We start from the raw sequence: 16,048 nt of genomic DNA on the forward strand, positions 1-16,048 counted from the left end.
TTGAGCTCAAGAACTCCATGACAATCATCATACAAGACGAAGGACTACTCAAGGAACCGGTGGATCTTCATCGAGTAAAAGGTATGTGGAGACTTGAACTTATCTATCACTCAAAAGTCTATTTATCTCCTATCTTGAGACAAAAGTCGTTTTGGTATATAGACTTAGATTATACACATTTTCTATTTCAAGCCGAGTTTATCTCGCTTATCAATTTCTCGAAATATGTGTTGGTAAGCTTTCGCTTTAGCCAAGTTCATCTTTACCTAGTGACGAAAGTCATGAAAAGTTTCAATCACTTTGAAAATTGCTTACTTTGACGAAAAATAGTTTATGAATAATAACTATAGAATATCAACGTCCTCTAAGAATGTTCCAATGATAGAAATGAAAGTTTATATTATATAACCATTGGAGGATATAAGCATTGTTGTGGAAACACATATATGTATAACTCCTTATTCCTTGAACCGAAGTTTGCGAACTTTGTTGATCAAGAGAACCGACATGGTGGCGTAAGCCAAGTCCGCGAACTCAGTCTGCGAACTGGCGGAAGTTCTTGTTCCGAGAATTTCTGCTGGAGTTTGTGATTCCAAAATATCTTTTTTCGCTGCGTAGATTAGGATTATTGTAAGGTGATTGATAATACTAAGCTTTTCTTCGGGAATATAAGTCCGGTTTATCAATTGGTTCCTGTTCACCTTGATTTATCAAAAGAAAAAACAAAACTCGTAGGTATATTAGTGGGAGACGTATTTATCTATTATCGTAGACTCTTCTGTGTGATACAGATTTGTTTATTAAAGTCTTCGACTTTGGGTCGTAGCAAATCTTAGTTGTGGGTGAGATCAGCTAAGGGAATCAAGTACGTAGTATCCTGCTGGGATCAGAGATGTAGGAGCATAACCGTACTTGGATCAGTGTGAGATTGAGTGGGGTTCAACTACAGTCCAGACAGAAGTTAATTTGGAGTAGGCTAGTGTCTGTAGCGGCTTAATACAGTGTGTGTTCAATCTGGACTAGGTCCCAGGGTTTTTATGCATTTGCAGTTTCTTCGTTAACAAAATTCTGGTGTCTGTGTTATTTCTTTTCCGCATTATATTTTGTTATATAATTGAAATATCACAGGTTGTGTGTTGTTCAATCAATTAGAATATCCGACCTTTTGGTTGTTGATTTAAATTGATTGACACTTGGATATTGGTCTTTGGTACCATCCAAGTTATCTCTCTAGTATTTGATAAAGACTCGCAGATTTCTATTTGCTTGAGTATATATCAAATCGAGAGATTGAGATATAAACTCATTGATATACTTTTTATCTAGATTAAGTCTGACTGTCTAGTTGATTCTCGAGAAAGTATATTGGATTTTGTCCATACAGATTGCTAAGCGAAATATTGGGTGTGGTTGTTGTACCCCCATTTTTTCAGTGCATACTACCAACCCTGCAACCCTTCATCAAGCCACTGAGCTTTTCGATGATCATTTGCTCAAGTACCTGAGACTCCTTATCACTGGTGACAGTCCTGGTTTTGGTCCTTTACAGCAGAAATTGGCTACCTTGCCCATCAAAGACGGTGGCTTGGATATTTATACCATGGAAGACACCCATACTTATTGTTATCTAGCTTCTCAGAGCCGGACTACTTCGGTGCAAAAGGTGATTCTTGGTAACTTATTCTCAACAAACAAATGCTCTGCTTATGAGTTGGCTCTTCAGAACTTTATCCAGGTTTGTGGACTACCTTCTTCTTATTGCGTCGATGATTCTTCCCCCCTTCCATGCATTCCCTGGCAGTCACTTATTTTGATGCAGTTAAGAAGCAAATCCTAGACCAATTTCCTATGTATGTAAGAGATTCCATTTTGTGGCAGTGTAACCAAGTTAAGCATGCACAAGATTATTTATTAGCCTTACCTATTAGTGGGCTTAACCAATACCTCGGGCCTAGACAGTTCAGAGCTGTCCTTTGTTACCGCCTTGGTATCCCATTGTTTCTTGAGAATGGTTTATGCTCAAGTTGTAACAAATCTATGGATATCTTTGGGGAACACGCCCTCCATTGTGCTAAGGATGTTGGGATTAAGTTTCTACATGACTTTGTTCGTGACATCGTTGCATACATTTGTTACAAAGCTGGTGTGCCTGCCCGTAAGGAAGTTTCTCTTGGGCTTTCAGATGATGACAAGAGCTTACGGCCTGCTGATATCCTTGTTATTAACTGGGAAAATGGTCAAGATGTGTGTATGGATGTTACAGGTGTCTCTCCCTTCACGGGTGAAGGTACTCGCTCTTTCGTTCCATGCAAAGCTATCTCTAGTGTTGTTTCACGAAAACGTACTAAATACTTGGACAAATATGTCGCACATGGATATGGTCTGGGTGTTCTTGCTTTTTCTACTCTAGGGAAACTCGATGAAGATACTTTATATTTTTCAAGCGTTTGAAGAATTGTTTAGTTAGCAACGATGCTAGTAATGGTTTTGGTAATTTTATTTTTCATAGGCTAGGTATTGCTATCCAAAAAGGGGTTGGCGCCCAGCTTGTTGCTAGGTTGCCAAACTAAGCTTTGTAATAGTATTTTATTTAAAATATTAAATGGACCGTGTTAATTCCTACTTAAAATAATCAAAAAAATTGCAATAATTATTTTTATGGACAAATTCTTTTTGCTCCAATAATTAAAGGTCATAGGTCATGAGCAGACACTATATGTTCAAAAATAAGAGATCAAATTCCAGTAAAATAAATGCAAATTAACCATTACAAGTTTACAACAAAGCAGTAGACTTTGTACAATCTCGTCGGAAAAAAAAAACTTTGCGCAAGGAATACCAAATACATCCAAATGTTCTTGAACTAAACATTCATACATTTTAGATATAGTGATTTCTTAATAATTAAAGCATATTAGCTTTGGAAAATCAAAATTTTGATCTCAATCCTCATATTATTTTGATCTCAATCCTCGTACTAGTTGTTATTGCTCTGAATATGGAATCAATTCTTCTCTTGGACAATGATACATTATAACTTCTTTAAAGTAATACTCGATAATATAATATTTTCGTTAAAATAATAAAATTTCCCGGTCCTGACTCGGGTCCTTAGTGCTAAAATAATAAATTCAATAAAATCATAAAATAATACATTTCAAAAGTTCCCTTTAATGATTATTAGGTCCCAAATAAAATATAAAATAATAATACTACTAGAAAAATAAAAAATTAATTTCATACATATTAAATTTTCCCATAATATGATTTAATATTAGTTTGTTTTTCTTTAAAATTCAAATCAAGTTGTATTTCATCTCTAATATTTTGTAATGCAATCAACGTACCCAGGGCCACGTTGTTATATTGCAACAAGAAGTAATTTTGAAGTGTCATTAATACTTGGAGTGCTTGTATTTGTATTGCGATTAGTCAATAATATAATACTTTTACAAAATTAGTCGATATTTTACTTAACCTACAAGTATTATTTAACCTCCAAGCTAGGAATTACTTTTTAAAATAATTATATATTATTTATATAAAATAATAATTTATTATATGATAAATAATATAATATTTCTTTAAAATAATATTTTTTCTTGGTCCCAAGCCTATTATTTTATAGAAGTTATATTGCACTCAAATAAATTCTTCTTTTCTCTTGGAATAGGATTAGTAGCCTTGCTTGCCAGTATAAGAAATTCCACCTACAGAAAATAAAAGAAAACAAAACCCCATACAAATAAGTAATAATTTTGATAGGTTGATAGAAGGGAAACCTACTTGAACACCAATCAGATACAAAAAAAAATCTACAAAAATCTCAAAATCTAAAGACTCGATTAGCAGAGAAACCAATATCAAAAAAAATAAAACTCATCTAAGTTAAAAAGTTCGAGCAGTGATTATATCAATAACTTATCCTGTTAGATATATGATTTTGTCCAATTTGTCCATCAGAGTATTTTACTTTCATAGTAAGAATAATAAAACTCTTACAAAAAAAAATCAACCAAAAAAATTAATAATTAGCAGATAGGAATCGATTCCTATTATGCGATGTATATATGTTTCGGATCTAAATTAATTGGTGGCGTTAAACAACGTTTGGTGGTGCTAGAAGTAGTGGCTGATTACATATCGATGAGGATTAGAAGAAGGAAAGAAGAAAGAAAAACAGAAGAAGTTTTTTTTTTTTTGAAGCATTCTAGGGTCAAAGGGAAGAAGATAATTTTTAATTAGGGTTACTCTAAATAAACGAGCGTTGGATTTTTGTTGACCAAATATTAAGAATAGGACTTTGAAAAGAATATGCTTAACACGTAACCTACCAAATTTAAGATGATTACACGTCGGTGAGTAGTTAATGGGTTTTATGAAAAGATATTTTATTTAGTGAGTTAATAGGCTACACGTTACCTTGTGGCAAGTTAAGACGGTTATAGGAGAAAAATAATTAATTTAGCTTATTTAAATATATTCTTCCACAATTAAAAACGTTAGAAAAGACATTTTTTTATTTTTTTTATTTTTATATTACAGATTTTATTTACGACGTCAATCTGGCATCACAAATTAATGTGTCAACACTGTTTTTGTACTTCGCTAACACTATATATTTGCGACGCAGAAAATGTCACATATGAATAATATTAGCAACACATTTTTAGGTGTTGAAAATATAGTGTCACAAATTCCACAGTTTGTTATAGTATAAGTTCTCCAGTCTAGTAATACAACTGCTTTATATTCGTTTCCGTACCTCAAGTAGGGTCGATACCATCTGAGATAGGGTTAGACATTTTCATGGCACAAGTACTGCCCTATTACTCTTTCTGCTTAACTTCTAATACACACTTGTCACATAATCAGAACACTACTCTCGTAAACTGCAGTTAAAAATAGTTGTATAAAGTTCAGGTACTTTTATGAGTTTATCAGGTTATTCACATGAGCAGAACACTAGATAATTACTTCTTAGCCCACTAGGAAAATAAATAACTGATAAAAGATCTGTATCTTTCTTAATGGATCGATTTATCTTTAGGAGTTGTTTTTATCCTTGACATTGTTGTATGCATTTTTTATCAGGAGTTGTTTATCTTCTTAATATTGTTGTATGCATTTTTTAACTCTTTTTTATATCTTCTGGTCTTATCATTTTGTCAGTTGCTAACTGCTTTTGTGATTCTCAAGCATATGAGAGATGCTTCCAGAATCTTCATTATGTAGAGCGACACGAGGAGCACACGATTACACATGTAGTGCAAACCGAGTATAAGAAAACAAAGGTTCGCGTATAGGTGTATTTTTCCACTCTCCCTCTCCTCGCATTCCTAACTTAGAAATAACTTACTTATTCTCCCTTGATTTCCTAAAATGCTGGATCGGGACTTGTTTTTTTACCTAGATATATCTATGGCCCGCCCCTACCACAACAGGGATTAAAGCTGGCAAAACTGTTGAACTCGCCCTAAATCTAGCCGGTTTCAAAAATGTCAAGTCAAAGGTAAATAACCATCAAATAGATGACCTTGTGCGACTCTTAACGCATCTTTTTTCACAATTTGGTGTTCATCCCTGATGTTCGATGTTTCGTGTAGGTTGTGGGATCAAGGAACCCCCATAACACAGTTAAAGCACTTTTTAAAGCTCTAAATGAGGTAAGTGGTAGACTATAAGACAAGTTGCATCAAACGAGTTAAATCACTGACAATTCTTTGACAAATTCATTTGCAATCTGTACTATGGAATATGATTTTTCTGTTAAACTTTCTTTGTTCAGATTGACTCCCAAAGATATTCAAGAAAAGTTTGGGCGAGCTGTTGTTGAGTCACATTTGTTGTAAGAAGAGATATTTTTACCATTTTCTTCTTTACTTCCTCAGTGAACTGGAAGAGATAACTGTGTCGAAAGTAGGAACTAGGAACAAAAAAGTTATTGAGTTACATAAAGAATTTGCACATTATTTTTGTTGGTCATTGTTTCTCGTTATGTTTTCTGTTGGCACGATGCATACCGTAATAAAGATATGCTTCATAAGTGAACTGGTTGCCAGATATCTTTTATCGGCAATGAATGAAAAAATATACATACATTGATGAGAAAGTGGAAAGAAGTGCTAAGGATTGTTGAAGTTTTCATTACTGTAATGATTTTTATTTCTTCTTGGTGAAATACTCTTTGCTGGAAACTGAATAAAAAAGGAAAGGAAAGAACAAATTTGAGTTAAGCTGTTAGAGCTTTTATCATTTGGGTCCCAATGTTGTGTAGGTTTGGTTTTGGGGTTTGATGTTACAACTCGAGTATTGTCTCTCACCTTCAACTTTAAGGGTTTATATTGTTTTGTTCTTTTAAAATACTTGAATTTGTTTGGAGATAAAGCTTCACATGGTGATGCAAAGCTTGTGTTATTTTACTGTCTTACTTCAAAGGAACCCATTACATGGTGTTTGTTGTTGATGGAAGGTGTTTGGTAGTATGATGTCCTTATTTATGTGGAACTGAGCTCCACAAATCAGGGTTAAGCAGAGGGTAAGAAATAAGTTTGATAATCTACTCCACGAACGATACTCCGAGTTATTTTAATCTCATGAAAATATTATCATCCATATAAATGATTTTAGATTTCAGGATTCATCTCCATTAAGGTAATTGTGTGTGTATGCCTTTGTCTCGAGAATTTAAGGAGATGGACTTCATAATACTAGCGTGTGTAGAGCGGCAAGTCCTATGCAACGAGTCTAACGGGTTTTAGAAGTTTACATAAGATGTTAATATTGCTTTTGGAAATTTTGAATGTGTTTTTGTCTAGCTTTTGAGAAGCCACTTCTGCTACTCAGAGCAGTTTTCTGCTTCCTCTTTTTTATGTAGAAGTACTTGAACATGGTGTGTATACGAAATAATTTCACTCTCATTGGCACAACTAACAAAATGAAATTTAAACTCACTGCCAATACCAAACTAGAGATCTAGTGGGTAACAAAGACATACACTTCGCTTTCAAAACTTTTGCTTTGGGGATGCACTGGCACATGGACACTTATAACAGGTATACTGGACGCGTGTACTGTGTTTTTGGACAAGAAATTAAATACCGTGTACTTGCTTGGTGGTATTTGTAGATGAAGAGTATTATCAGGGGAGCGAGAAGAGCAGTGCTCTCCCGCACCGTTTTGCGGGAGAGCTAAATAAGCAAGCACATTTGGGGCCGTTAGATTAACCCATAACCCGTTGGATTGATTTTACCTTTAATTTTCTCGTTGTATCCATATGGCGAACTTAGCAAATTACAGGGTGGTCAATATTTTCCTTTTCTTACAATTTTATTGTTCGAGTGTTGCTCTGTAAACCATTCTTAAAGTTCGAGGAAACCCTTTGCTGTGATTGCCATGCAGTGCTAATACGGAATATGTGCATGTAGTTTATGATGAGATTAGATGGGGCAAAGGATGTTTTCACTGTCAATATTAATTCAATTCAATGTTCCCTCAAATTTTTGGTTTCTAAAATATCCCCTCTTCTAACCCTAGAATATTTTCATTTTCACGATGTGAAATTCTTTGACTTGTAATCTAGGTTTTATATGCAAAACCCTGTTCAAACAGTTTTCTTTTTTTGGATCTGTAGAAAGCTCGGCTCAAACAGTTAATTGTATTTTGAACAAAAAAAAACAAGTACAGATTAGTTATTCAAGGCTATCAGATTAGTACAACAACCAGTTATTCAAGGCTATCAGATTAGTACAACAAACAATTATTCAAGGCTATCATATCTTTGTAAAAATGGTGATGGAGACGAACAGAATGCAGGAAACACAAAACCTTCGTATAACTCATTTAATATTATTCAGTTTCAGGTACAATTATACAAGGTGCTATCTCATTCTCTATATGAACTACATATTACAGCTGACTTGCCGCGGGATAATAGATGTAGAGGAAAAAGGAAACCACAAATATTTTACGGTCCCGCCCCATACCCGCCCCGTTTCTATCCCTATAATGGAGAGTTTGCAAGAGTTGTGTATTCTTTGTCTGAGTTGCAAATTTGACACCGAGTTAGACCCTCAATTTTCTCCTCTCAAGGGTTTTACGAGATTTATACTTCTGTTTCTTTCCTTCTCAGTCAAATGGTGCAGTGAGACATCTCCTCGACACAAAAATGGACTCATCAATAAGCAAATCGAGAGGAACATGGTCACGGATACTCCTAAATTTATCATCCTCAAAAAACCCTAGCTCTCACAAAAATCTATGCAGAAAAATCTCAAATTCTAGCCCCCAAATTCATCATTTCCGAATGTCTAAATCAAATCTATCATTATCTCATTACAGATTCAGTTCATCTTTTGCCCCTTCTAGCGATAGAGTAATCCAAAAACTTCTAGAGGAGGCGGAGGCGGCGCAACAAAAAGAGAAAGATGAGAAAAGAAAAGTTGGTTTGCTTGATGATAATGATGATGCAGAAGAAGAAGAAGAAGATTATATGAGCGTTGGTCCAATGATTGAGAAACTTGAAATGCAAAATACTAAAGAGAAAGGGCCACTTGGGCAACATGAAGAACCAACTGATTCAAAAAGTGAAGTTGATGAGAGATGGGAACCTGATGCTGTTCAGAAACGATCCGATGAATTTGAAAAGAAATGTAACTGTCATGCTGAGTTACTCACCAACTTTGCTCATTCTGGTAAAATTTGTCTCTTTTCTAGTTACTTAGTCATATGTTATAAGATATTTCTTTAGATGAGGTACATTTGGATTGTTTTGTTATATTAGAGAGCTTGAGAATTTTATTAGTCGAATGTTTATGACCTGATTAAAATGGCATTCTTTGTGTTCGTTTTTCGGCTTGAGGAGAAGGTGTGAACCAACTCCTCGGTGGAGAGGCATGGCAAGGGGGATGCACTCCACTTTCCTTCCAGCTGAACTTGGCGGCTTCACGTATTCATGGGTTACAGTTGAATATCTTTTAACACATTTTGGTTTGTTTTGGAAGAAACTGAATGGTTCAAATAATTGAGTTTCTAGTATATCTATGGTGTTGGGAGTATCAGTATGTGAAGTGCTTCATTATCAATCATTTATGCCTTTTATTTTCTTTTCAGACACCCTTGACGAAGCTCACAACTGGATGCATAAAATTGACCACTTTGAGCAAAAGCATCTGCAGCTTCCATCCGAGTATATGGTTATAGGAGAGCCGATGAACCGTTTGAAAGACACGACTGGGAAGGAGAGGTTTATCATTCTTTAGAAACTGAATAGAGCCATGAGAATGGTACAGTGGAAAGAGACTTATGATCCTAATAATCCTAAGAATTCTGAATTTATTCAGCACGATAAAGGAAGAGGCAATGCGGATGTTTCTGTAGAGCATTCAGGAGGATTTGACAAAGAAAGGAAATTGATTAAAGGGTTTGGGGATGATGATGAGGATCAAGATTTCATTGATGATAAGGATGATATATTGATGGAGAAGATCAATGCCATTGACAGCAAGCTTGAAGAAAAGTTAGCAGCACTGGATCATACGTTTGGAAAGAAGGGGAGGGTTTTGGAGGAGGAGATTAAAGAACTCGCAGAGGAGAGAAATTGTTTAACTGAGGAGAAAAGAAGGTTACTTTACAGAAAAGTATGTTTGTATGTCTCTGTATGTATTCATATAAGGTCACTTTTAAATTCCATTCAAAAAATCTGATAATGATTATTAGAATTAGATAAAGAATGCTCTAATATCCAATGGTTAATAGGGGTTAACTCATTTCCGAATTCCGTTGTGCAATCGTTTGTTGCACCGGCAAGTATGCAGATATTTTCATTCGACCGTAGGATGGAAAATGATGCACCTAGCCTTTCCCTTGCACATTTCATCCATTTTATTTGATTATTATATCGAAGTTGCATATGTATACGCTAGACATGCAACCATAAGAATTAATAAGTTAGTTAGAGTCAATTACCATTTCTGGAATTGAAGCTAAACAATGGTAGGTTCTGTAGGTTTTTCTCAAGAAATCAAGAGTCTGAAACATATTCGTTTCATTTTGATTTATGGTCCTGGCTATCTTACTTCTAGTCATTGGTTGTCTTTTGGAAGTATTTTGGCATTCTGCTTTGGTTCAAGTTTAGGCTCGCAAAGCTTAAATTGAATTTTTCTGGTCTAATGCTGCATATATGTGCCTTTTTTTATCGATAAAGTCTATATGGCATTTGACGGAAGTCTGCCTAGCCGATATTGTGTCACTGTTGTTATCATAATTACGTTTTTCTTTCTGAAACCTGTAATGGGAACTTTATGCATATACATTTTGCAACGCTTGATACTGCATTCCCAATTTCTTGATGTCTATCTGTATTTCTTCCCTGCTAATGTTTTTCTATTATGTCAGGGTCTTGATACGCGATTAGTTGATATGAACCGAACATGTAAAGTAACTAAGGTATGAAAGCTATATTTTGTCAAATTATTCGCGTTTTGTATTGGTTATTTTACCGATAATTGTTCTGTCGTCCTCTGTGTTCTAGGGTGGACAAATTTTCATGTACACACCTATTTTTGTTCGTGGGAACTACAATGGAGTCATTGGTTTTGCAAAGGGAAAAGGTCCAGCGGCTCCCATTGCACTTCAAAAGGTATTAAAGGAGAAACCTACGATTAAAGGAGAATCGACTCTAGCAAACCAACTAGTATCACACAGGAAGTTTGGGGATTAGTTTTGCACAGTTGCTAGACGTCTCCTTATATAGTTTTCAAATCATGGTTTGCAATCTAAGTTACCTTGGTAACAAAGCATTCAATATTCATCGTTAGATGAAAAACCTGATTTATCCAAGCTAATATCTTTCAACCGTTAGATCGAAACTTAGCTTGTCACACACAAATGAAATGTATTCATTTAGGTTTGAGTAACCGTACCTAAACGTGTACATTGGTTGGTTCACAAATGGTTGATCAATGGTTAGCCATATGAGTGTTTTCATATTAACCGTATTCATCTTTCTCATAACTAGTTCAAATGACTCATAATAACTAGTTCAAGAGTTATTCAATTGCTTAGGTCTTTATACATAGACACAATTGAAACAAAATCGGTTTGATTCATTTGAATCAATTCATGAACAATATACCCACGGTTTGCAAAGATTGCATTCCTTATAATTTATTGTTTTAAGTCCATGAACTACCGATTTGAGAAATAACTAGCTTCGGTACGCGTACGGGTATGTGTACCTTAGCTACCGAATTTTGAGTTGGTTTTAGTTTCCAAACTCAGCAGACTTTTTCGGGTGAAAAAGTTCCGCCAGTACGCGTACGGGTACCCGCACCTAAGGTGACTGGTTTTTGAGTTCGTAAACTTCAAACTCAGCAGAATTTCACGGACGTGAAGTTCCGCCAGTACGCGTATGGGTACGCATACCGAACCTGTCTCCTTCACCAATACCGCATGCACACATATGCACGCACTTGGTTTCCGGCACATAGATTTATACATTAATGTTTGAACACACTATATGCTTACATCCGTAGGTGGTTACGTATTGTCAACTCTACATTTCAATCATTGAAACATTCTTCTATAATGTTATAACAGTTGTTAGACATAAAGAATCGACTATCGTCATCAAAGCTATTTTCAAGATTGAAACGTCATCATGACTTTCGTCACGGGTAAAGATGAAGATGGTTAAAGCAAAAGCTTACCAACACGTATTTCGAGAAAAAGATAAGCGAGTAAACTCAGCTCGAAATAGCAAATGTGTATGTATGAAAACTTTCATACTTATACGATTTTTGTCTCAAGAGTAGGAAATAGAGTAGATACACTTTTGAGTGACAAGATGAGTTCAAGTCTCCACATACCTTTTGGTCGGATGAAGTTCCACCGGTTCCTTGAGTAGTTCTTCGTCTTTGCAAGATAATCTCCATGGAGTCTGGAGCTCAACTATTCCTAACTATCCTAGACCGAGACTTAGTCATAAGTATACTAGAAATCAAGACATATAGTTTTGATCATTAACATTGACAAACATGCTTGAGATAGCAACGCATGCGAGTTCGACCGAGAAATGCTGTAACAATCTCCCCCTTTGTCAATGTTAGTGAAAAAACTATCATGGATTACAAAATAAATAACACTTTGTAGCTTCTCGTCCACATGCTTGATCTCCTTGGTGCTTCAACGTTACTTGAAAACTTCGTCTTTTCCAAGTACTCCCATGATTCCATAGATGTTCAATTCAGCATCATAGTTGTTGAAATTCCGTAGCCATAACAATGAGAAAACAAAAGTTCTCGATCATTGTTATACAGTGTCATAGTATTATTACACATCATCAAAGTTCTCATATCACAACTTCGACAACAATACTATGGTGATATGTATCACTCCCCCTTAGTCAATACTTTCGTCTCAACATGAAAACCACTCCCCCTTACATAACGACCCGTAAAGCACGTAAATCATATATATTTATAGTGTGAACTACACATTAATTCTCCCCCTTTTTGTCAATAAAATTGGCAAAGGTACGAAAACGGTATCCTAATGAAATTTTCACGAAGACGCTTCAAGACCAAAGAAAAGTACATATCAACTTGTTTAGATGCAATCATAAAGCCGAAGATAAATGCATTCATCAAGGAGTTTATAAAGATACAAGATAACCCCTAAATAATTCCACAACGGCATTCCCCACAAATATATGGAAATTAAGCGCAAGTTCAAAAGAACTCTCCCCCATTCGATGTCATTCCCAAGAGAACAACAAGAGCGACCTTACTTTTACAAGAAAATAAGGATTTTATTGGACACCAAAAACCATAAAGAAATGATTTTCTATATCCAAAATTCTCAATTAAACTAACCACAAGAGAACCCATGATTAATTTAATCGGAATACACAACCAAAATAACCACAAACGAATCTATGATTAATCTAGTTGGAAATGCTCGACATAAGAGAGCTTACGGAGCTACGACTAAGTTCATCATAAAAGAATGATTAACTCAATCTTCTTATGCTCAATCACAAGAAAAACTTATGGAGCATTGCAGTATACACATAAAATATGGATCAGGGAATGATCAATACTGCGGCATATACAAGGATTCATTTTATTTTCCATCACTATTTGCACAATGACATACAATAGACATAATCCTTGTAAACAAAAGATTTTAACCTATCTTCCATCAATAATTGACATAATAGGCTTAACTTTTGTTTGTCAAAAGTTCATCGATCTTGTATCAATACTTGCATATCGACATATAAAAGAGATAACTTTTGACATCATATGGGACAATAATAGTTCACGGACGCAAACATACATATCCCATAACATTTTGCAATATATAAAACCATAAAGATTAATACTAAAAAATCATCTTCCAAACAATTTTTAGAATTTAAATAAATAAACCTAAAATATAAAGATGAAAAAACGATGGACATAACTATGTGTACTCACAATAATGGTTATTCCAAACTCTAGTAATCCTTCTTAAATAAAACAGAAAAAATAAGAAGTTTTCTAGATAGACAAGAAACAACTATCCAAGTCGTGCTATAAGATTTCGAACACAGACAAGTTCCTCATTGGATTCTTTCAGCTTGATCCTCACGAACTCGAGATTCTTTTTAGCAATCACGAACTGACCTTTTAGGACCTTAAAATCTTGGAGAAGATTTCCAACCAGTTGTTGTGACAATTGAACTGGTTGCTTGTCTACGTGATCAATTGCATGATAGCAATTTATAAGAACATGGTTCTCATAAAACTAAGCAAACTTGTTTCTTTCGATCTGAACTTCATTCTTGCACCCTTCCATAGTTTGCACCATTATCACTAGAGACTATTTTCATTACTGAACTAATACATACCAAGAAAAACTTCATAATATATATACACATAGGAAAACCCTAAGAGTTCACGAACAAAAGTCGGTAATGGGCCATGTACGCAAACAATCATGGGTATGAACCAGGTTCACGGACCGTCTAGGCAAAGGGGGTCTTATGAAAGACTTTGACACGGATATTTAGATCAGAAGAAGGAGCAATGAAGGGTTCAGTGTCTTAACAAGTCATGGTTTTCTCAAGAGTTCTTATGTATCAACAAAGCTTTATTATGAAGAGAAAGCTATAGTAGAATTCTACTTAAAAGGAATTATTTTTATTTTTTTAAGGAACCAACGGACAAATACAACAACCATTTTTGTCAAGAGGAGTTGCATCTTGAATTTTATGTGCATCCTCATAAGATTGGAACGAGAATGCACGGTGAAAACTGGTCAAGTTGTAGACAGAGCATGTAGCTCATCATCGTTTTCCTTCTCTGAATTACATAAAGAATTGGCATTAATCTCAAAAGAATTACTACAGGGAGAACAAGGCATACCTGAAGATGCTTTCTTCCTTAATATTTTTATTTTCCGCTTGAGATTATTTATATTGGTTCTTAATTCTGAAGCACGATTGTTGATGTGAATGTGATCAAAGTTTAATACTCTGGATACAGTATGATCCTTGCCATTTGGTGATATTCATTTCTTATCTGAAGGATCCTTCCCTTTTCGACATCTTTTTCTCTTTACTAGAGCATCAGATGTCTTAGTTGTCCATTTAACATTCTTTGCCCTATGATTATAGAAGGAGTTAGTATCGTATGTACAAATAGAGAGGTACTTATCACAATACTCTTTGGGATTTGAGGTTGTAATGTTATTTTCCCAGGGAGAAACATGTTTGATTACTTCCTTTGACATCCAGATGAGAATGTTATGAAGTTTTTCATTCTTAATCCGAAAACAACATTTCCGTTCAACATGACCTTTGTTTCCACAATAGTAACAGTTGAAGGTAGTGTTTTTAACGGCTCTCCCAAACCTTGTCTTTGAAGAATGGAAATCTTTGTTAACCGGAACATCAGTTGTGACAGGTATTTCTTCACATTGCAAGTTGTTCTTAGGACAGACAAAATTGATCTTCCCAGTGTTTGGAGCGTCTATTCCTTTATAGCCCAGACCACGTGTATCACGATGTTCTTTACATGCTCCTAACATGGAAGATAATTTTGTAGAGCTAGTGTTGAATCTTCTCAGATTCTCTTCTAGCGATTTTGCCTTGTTGACAGCTGTAGATAGATCATTCTTCAATTGCTTTTCTTTGGAAAGAAAAAGTCATTCTCTGTCATTATAGTATTTATGTTGAGAGTCATACATTGCCTCAGATTCAGCAAGTCTTTCTTTCAACACACATAAATTCTTCTGAAGGTTTTCACATTCAGCAATCTTTGAATGGACTTCTTCATCACGATCTTTAAGGATAGATTGTAAAAGTTTGTAACCACTGTCATATCCTTTAAAGAGTTTTTTAAGTTTCTTATTTTCACGACAGAGAGGAAACAGATATTTTGCCAGGTAGGCAGTTGATCCTTTTTTCCTTATGATATCGTCAAAGAGTATAATGTACTGTGAGACTTCTTCATCAATACTTGGTTCCTCTTCTGAGTCACTTTAATCTGAAAGTTCATCTAGTTGATCTTCTAGACGAGTTTCCCAGCTGGTATCAGTCTCAGAGAGAGGGGAAGTAATGATAGATTTCTTTGAGGTCTCAGAACTCTGAATATCATCAAGAGGATCATGTTCTGGTTTTGCGAGGTCAGAGATATCACAACTTTCCATAGAGACAGATCGCTACAAACACAGACTTTTGAGGTCTTGAACGTGTTTGCCTGCTCTGATACTAATTGAAAATGCGGGGGCTAACAACCTCACCCAATATTTCGATTAACAATCTGTATGGACTAACTCTAATATACTTTTAAGAGAATCAACTAGACAGTCAGAATCAATCTTAATAAAAAGTATATCAACGAGTTAATATCTCTATCTCTTAATTTAAATCTTACTCAAACAATTTGGAGTCTCGATTAAATACAAGAGAGATAAACTTGGATGGTACCAAAGACCAATATCCAAGGATCAATCAATTATCCAATCAACAACCAAAGGTTGGATTTCACTATTGATCGATACA

The 16,048-nt window shown here is 35.0% G+C and overlaps 1 pseudogene; it reads left to right on the forward strand.

Annotated features, from left to right (window-relative positions):
* Nucleotides 1-2,037: 2,037 nt before the first annotated feature.
* Nucleotides 2,038-16,048, forward strand: part of LOC113312371 — a 36,126-nt pseudogene continuing 22,115 nt past the window's right edge.

The sequence above is a fragment of the Papaver somniferum genome, chromosome 9 (genome assembly GCF_003573695.1).
Source record: "Papaver somniferum cultivar HN1 chromosome 9, ASM357369v1, whole genome shotgun sequence".
Taxonomy (NCBI): domain Eukaryota; kingdom Viridiplantae; phylum Streptophyta; class Magnoliopsida; order Ranunculales; family Papaveraceae; genus Papaver; species Papaver somniferum.